At 63.7% G+C, this 6,891-nt stretch overlaps 1 long non-coding RNA gene across 1 annotated transcript; it reads right to left on the bottom strand.

Annotated features, from left to right (window-relative positions):
* Positions 1 to 1,182: 1,182 nt before the first annotated feature.
* On the bottom strand, positions 1,183 to 5,525 carry LOC148107903 (uncharacterized). Its single transcript, XR_015721515.1, has 3 exons — positions 5,161 to 5,525; positions 3,541 to 3,760; positions 1,183 to 3,059 (listed from the first exon to the last, which is right to left on the bottom strand). It is a non-coding gene; the product is annotated as an uncharacterized LOC148107903 (long non-coding RNA).
* Between the last annotated feature and the right edge of the window lie 1,366 nt (positions 5,526 to 6,891).

Consider the following 6,891-nt stretch of genomic DNA (forward strand, 5'->3'; position numbering starts at 1 on the left):
GACCGCAGGTGCGACTTGCGGAGTGGGCCCTGCAGGCCTCTCGTTAGCATTGCCCATGGAGGGCACTGGGCCGTTGCTGGCTGCATCCCGCCCCTGTCCTGGGTGTCGCCCACGGCACCCTTCCAGGGGTTACTTGTCCACTCTCCGTGTCCATAGTTCTTGTCGGGGAGGGGGCGGGGCTCAGAAGCAGGCCGATGGTCGGGCCCCAATGCGGTTTCCGGTTCCCGCACACCCTTTAGAGCAGGTGCCGTGTCCCCGCCACTGCATCGCGTGGGCAGACACACCTGTGGTGACCGGACCGGGTCACTAACTGTCTGGGCAGGGATGTTGCTGGGAGGGCAAGGGCTGTGGTTGGGGCTCAGCGAGGACATCAGGCGTGTCACCTGGGCACACTGACCTGCGTGCTCACCCTCAGTAGAGAGTGTCCCCATCTGTCCTTCACTGAATGCCAAGCGGTGCGCCGTTACAGGACTGGAACAACGGCACCCCTGACGTCACAGAGCCTGAAAATGATGGGACTCAGATTCGAAGGAACCCAGGGCCACGTCATTTCTAAGTCCTTGCAATATTCCCCTTCCTGGAGGGCATGGCAAAGGCAGCTGTCCTGGGGACAACACCGCAGCCCAGGAGCCCCGGTGCCCAGCTGGGCCTAGGTCTGCTGGGGGGCTGCAGGGCTCTCCCAGAAGCCCCCAGCCCAGGCCTCGCACCCCACTGGCAGTGGGGCTGATTTATGTCTGAAGGTGATCGGGAGCCAGAGGGCGGAGTTAGCTTGGGGACCCCGATCGATAAGATGGGGGGTGGAAATGGTGCTTTGGGACTGGGGGTAAAGCTGAGGACCCCAACTAAAGTGACCACACAAAGTCAGACCCGGCGGACTCTGGACCAGGCAGGGCTGGGGAGGACACGAGGGCTGGGACAGTCAAGATGACCAGCCCCGCGGGAGGCTCTCGCTGGGGGTCAGTCTGTTGTTCCTGTCTGTTCGTGATAGCGGGCACCCCAAGGAGCCCTGCCTTGCTGTCCTGGGGGCATCTCTGTGGCCAAAACTCACCCTGTGGCTTTGTCCTGAACATGTCAGAAAACAGATGTATCTGCCTAGGCTGTCCACTGGGGGGTCTGCTGACACAGGACTGTCCCGAAGTTCCCCACATCCAGGCAGCCTGATTTGGCCTACCCAGGTCCCACTCCATTCATTCCAAAACCTTTATTGGGCACCTTCTGGGCACGAGGAATTTAGGGTACACTACGTGTTGAGGGGAAATCCTGCCCTCATGGACCCTACACCCTAGTGGGGGACGCAGGATCTAATCCACAAGCAACATGGATGAGTCGGTCCTAAGGCTGGCCAGTGATGGACACGCTGGACCCCTGGGGAAGGAGCGTGCTGTGGGTCCTTGGGGACTCTGTCCCTGGGCAGGGGAATGGGGTGGACTCCCGTAGGCGAGAACATACATGTGTTCTTCTGCCCCACGGACCTGCACCAGCACACACACATTCCACGGTGGAAGTACTGAGACTTTCAAGCCAGCAACCAGACAGCGCTGAACCGCACGGGACCCTGCTCGGCACCAGGCCTGTGTGTGCCAGTGCTGGGGACTTGGGGGGGCTCATGCAGAGGCAGCAGCACCGGGTTCCTGCTCCATGAAAGAGTTCCCCCGAACAGCAGCAAGAGGCCCCACTCAGCCCAGAAGGGAGAGCTGGCAGCTCTGGGCCGGGCCCCGGGGGCGCAGCGCTCCCCTTCCCTCCACATGGACAGGCAACAGCATAGCGCTGTCCAGAGGCAGGCCTGCCCGGAGTGAGCCCCTGGCGGAAGCTGGACCCGAGGACCTGACGCTCACCCCTGGGCTGGACTCAGGGACATCAGCCCCTGTGTGCTCACCCAAACGTGGGGGAGCCTTGAGACCTTGGGAGCGAGACCGTGCAGGTGCATGGCTTCTGAGGGGCTGACCGGGAGGCGCTCCACAGGGGCTGGGATGATGTCTTCCTATCTTCCTGGTCTAGTTTCCACCAGGTGTCTGGGGAGCGACCTTGGGAAGGGGGCTGGCCGTGTGTGCTAACAGGGAGCAGGGAGGGTCCTCCATGGAGGTCTAGAACACCAAAGCCACGAGACCAGGAGGGGACCGGTCATGGAAGGAAGAGGTGGGGCCTCGAGTTGTGTCCAGGAGTTGAGGGCTCTGCTGGGCAGGGAGCAGAGGGTAGAATTTCCGAGGGGGCGGCAGAGTGTCCTGGGGTTGAGAGGAGAGCTGGCTGTGGGGTGGGGGAGGGAAACCCTTGTGGGGTTCCTTGGGAGGGGCCTGGGTGAAGGAGAGCAGGAGGAGGCCTGAGTCAGCATGTGGGGGGATGACAGAAGGGTCCAACCACAGCAGGGGGGTTGGAGGTGCTGGCGAGGCTTGGGGGTCTTTCAGACTGTGGAGGGGGCGGGAGAGCCTGACTGCTGGTGGGGTTAAGGGAGAAGGAGGTCCAGCAGGGCTCCTGACTCTTTCCCAGTAGTGGAAGTTGTGGGTGGCTTTCCGCAGGGGTTCCCCAGGGCGGTGGGCATTGGGGATGGCGACACCCTCGTCTTTGCTCCGGGAACCCAGGGAGGGGCCAGGTGACAGCGTTCCTGAGCTGTGAGCTGTTGAGCTCTTTGTGCCCTCTGGGTAATGACGTAGGGGGGGCCCAGGAATCCACAGTCCCGAAGATGAGGAGTTTGCTGTTTCCCCATGTGCCCCTCCAAGGGGTCTCGCCCCCACTTCTAGGCCCAGGGAGCCTCACTGGATGACCCGAGGCCCACGGGTACCCAGAGGCCTGCGGGTTCAGTCCACAGAGCTGGGCCGAAGCCCCCATCACACCTCCCTTAGGCCCCCTACACCTGCCTGGAGGGGACACCGGTATTGTGGCTTTTCTGCTGGGAGCACTGGTGGGAAGGGTCTTGTGAGCAGGCAGTGACAGACAGGATCCAGGGTGCAGCTCAGGCTTCTGGACACCCCGGCTCTGCAAGGCGGTGGACCCCGGGGAGGGGCAGAGGCCCGGGCCCGCTCTGGACGGGATCCTGGGGGGCCCTGAGAGCTCCTTGGCTGGGTCTGGAGGAAAAGGAGGGTAACAGAGAGAGCCTGTCCCGACCCCTGCCCACCTCCCGGGGCCCCTGTCGGTCCTGCCTGGCGCCTGCTCTGGTCCCCCCCCCCCCCGCCCCCAGCTGCTGGCTGTGATGAATGAGGCAAATCAATCAGGGTGGGGGTGCTGAATGCCACAGAGAGCTCCCTGCAGCCGGCAAGCCTTGCCCCCAGCAGGGCCCCCCACGGAGGCTGGGAACCCAGTGTCCCCTCTATATTGAAATAGGCCTTTGTCACCAGAGCTCCCAGAGGCAGGGAGGGGCCTGCTGACAGGGGTCACCCTGCCAGCACCCCCAGAGCAGCCCCTGCCCAAGGCCACACACCAAAGGGGGTGTGTGTGCCCGCTCTGACAAGGTCAGGGGACGGCAGGGGCTCCGGGCCAGGGCCTGCCTGCCCGCCTGCCACCAGTAAAGTGAGCGATCAGGAAAACGGGGCCCCAGAGTTCACGCACCTGAGGGTGGGCCCAGCAAAGCCTCGGCAGGAAGCAGGGGCCCAGGAGGGGCAGTGCAGCAGGCCGTAACAACACCACGGTGGGGGCTGGGGGGCTGAAACAGCAGGACTCCCCGTCTCCCCATCCTGCGCTGGGTCCTCCTGAGGCATCTCTCCTTGGCCTGTTGACAGCTGGCCTCTCCCGGTGCCCTCTGGGTGCGCCCGGGGCCATGATTCCCTTTCTGTAGGGACACCAGTCATATAGGACCAGAGGCCCCCTGAGGACCTCACTTAACCTGAGGACCTCTGTAAAGACCCTAGTTCCAAATAAGGTTCTGGAGGTGAGGACTCGCCATATGAATTTGGGGGGAGGACACATTCCAGCCTGTAACAGGCAGAAACAAAGGGTTTTCCAGTAATACCAGCCCCCAGGGACCACTGCCCCCTCCCCCTCCGCAGGGCCCCACCTACACCTTTTCTGTGACAATCTCATCCCTTGGGTGCAGCGTGACCCGCTCCAGGCCCCCTTTGTAGGGTGTAGCTGGCTCAGCAGGAGGCCACAGGCCCCTCGGGAGGGTGGGCAGTGCTGAGGACACACAGGCCCAGGTCACCAGGTGGCCTTGGATGAAGTGGTTCTTCTGGGACCTCAGAGAGCCCCCAGAATGGTAGGACAGGCTCTAGACCTTCCTAGGTAGGGTCCCTGTGACATCACGTGACAGCCCCCCCCCCCCAGCTCCAGGGCTGTCCTGACCACCCAGGAGGGGAAGCTGTGCCACTGGTGGGGAGACGGGAACCAGTGTCATGGGGAGGATGGCGTCATCGGAGAGCTGTTGGCCAGACCCACTCTGCCCTCCCTGCTTGTCCCCCTGTCCTGGTTCTGCGTGGGGTCCAGGTCAGGCCCCAGACTGCCTGTCCCACAGTACAGCCCAGGCCCCAGTTGGTGCCCCCGCCCCCGGCTGTCCTGCTATTAGTGAGGGGATGCTGCCTCACTCAAGGCTCCCGAGTCCTTCCCCTCAACCCTCCACCTGGCATTTGCCTGTAAGCCCTAGGGCTCCCCCGGCTGGCCCCCACAGGCCGGCCATCGCTGGCTGGCATTGATAGCATGCAAATCTCTAAATGAAATCCAATTAATGCCCAAATGAGGGCCTGGGAGCCGCCTGGGCAGCCCGAGGAGGCCGGGCTGGGCTTTATCTCCGGGCTCAAATATTTGTCTCTCATTTGAATGTCTTTTGTGGGTGGCAGGCGGGACTGCAAAGGGGCCTGGCTTCCCGCAGACAAAGCCAGGCTCTTGCACGCACTCGCACTCACTCTGGGTCTGGGATCTGGACTGCACCGCGCTCCCCCTCCTTCACCATCCTGGGTCCACCTGCCCCACCTGGCAAGGCTGTCGAGGCCCCACAGCCCCTCCCTGACCATCTCTTGCCAGCCTCCCGCAGGGTCTGGGGCCTTCTGCCCCAGGCCAGAGCCCAGGTTCTGTGGGAGGGATGTGGCAGCCCGCAGGCTGGGGGTCAGCTCCCAGTGGGCACTGGGCTGGGATGCACCAGGGGGCCTGGCTCTGCCAGTGGAGGTGGGTGCAGAGTGAGGGTGGGTGCCTTCCTGTCGTTAGCACCTGTCCTTACCTTTCCAGCCCCCGCTAACTCACCTGGGCTGTGTGGTCACGGCATTAACTGGCCGTGCTGGTGGCATCTCAGTTCACCCTCCTGTGTCGTGCCCATTTCACAGGCGTGGAAATTGAGACCTGGATGTCAGATGAGCTTCCAAGGCTGGTCAGGGACAGAGCAGGATTCTCGGGGAGTGGGACAGATCCCCTTTCTCCCCACTGCCCCTCCCCGGCCCCTCTGTAGCCAGTGGGGCTGAGCATGTAGGGCCAGGCTAGGAGAACCCTGTGGAGTGTGCAATAGGAGCCGTGGGCTCCCGGTAGCCTGGCAGACTGGGCTGGGGTCAGGTGAGCTGCCCAGGGCCGCCTGCCAGGATTCCCGACACCCATTTCTGAATCTGTTCAGGGCCATGAATCTCCATCCCTCCGCGGCCCTCAGCCCCTCTGCCAGGCCACCTTTGTGCCAACACAAGCTGAGACCTAGCCAGATCCCTCCCCTGCAGGAAGACTTCCAGGAATGCCTGTTCCTGGTCTCAGTGGGAAGGACCAGGAAGGGCCTCCTCTCAGCTCCCTCCAGGGAGACAGGGAGAGAGGATGGGCTGGACAGGAGACCCAGCAGCCAGGAGGCCAGAGGCTTGGCCAATCCCCGCTTGTCCCTGGGCCCTGCGTGTTGGACGTCCCTTGGCCCCCAGGGTGCGCAGAGCATTGGGGAGCACTGGGGAGCACTGGGGCACAGCAGGGAGCTTGGGAGGGCAAGGCTGGTCTTCGGTGGTCAGTGGGGGATTTCACAGAAGGGCAATGGGCCTCTGGTGCCTTTGGGCTTGGAGTTACGACCTCTGTGTTCAATCTTTCCAGAAAAGCCAGGCAGAGGATTCTGCTCCCAGACCCGCTGCCCCTCAGGGGGCTGGGGTTAGGCCACCTCACCCAGGGAACAGGGACTGACAAGGCTGGTGGGGGGAGCCCTGGGGCTGTAGCGGTGGCGGGGTGTCGAAGGCCTGTGGCGGGCGGGGTGGGTGGGTCCGTGGGGAGAGCAGGTGGACTAGACTGATGGCCCACACCCCATGGGAATGCAGAGGTGACCTATCCCTCCACTTCTCTCATGGGGCTGGTGGTGCGGACCCCGCCCTTCCTACCTCCCTCAAGCACAGACAGCACTCTCCTGGTGGCTCTGTGACCAGAGGAGGAGGTGGGGTCGGGAGGGGGTGTGTGGCTCGGAGGTGGGCACTGGGGTGGAGGGACAAGCCGCTGGGACTTGCCTTGGAGCCGTGGACCAGGACGCCCTAATCCCGCAGGCTCCGGGGCTCCCCCTGGAGGGGCTGGCTGGGGGCTGGGCTGCGGGGCTGGGCTGCGGGGCTGGGGGCACTGGATGGACGGCAGTGTCCTCTAATTGAGTATGATTCACCCCAAATGCACGAACCTGGAGCGTGTGTTCACAAACTTGTATGACCTCACCCAGATCGCTGTAAGGGGTGAGCCCTCACTGTCGCCGCCGTTGTGACCCCTGTGACTGGACGTCGGGTTTGTTCCTGGACGCCACAGCGGTCGAGCCACTAAGTGTGGACTCTGTGTGTCCAGCTTCGTCCCTGCTCTTCCCAACATGCTCAGGGGGCCCAGAAGGGGCATGTCCGGTCTGGGCCTGACTGCCACCCTGCGTCTGCAGGGAGCGTGGCCACCGAGGCGGAGATGCTGCGGGGCCGGGGCCAGGGCGGGGGTGGTGGTCAGTACCCTGTGTGCGGGGGTGGGGGGGTGTCCCTCTGTACTCCTCTGGGGCTGGGC

This window comes from Ursus americanus, chromosome 24 (assembly GCF_024610735.1).
Source record: "Ursus americanus isolate L20-20 chromosome 24, mUrsAme1.1.p, whole genome shotgun sequence".
NCBI classification, from domain to species: Eukaryota; Metazoa; Chordata; class Mammalia; order Carnivora; family Ursidae; genus Ursus; species Ursus americanus.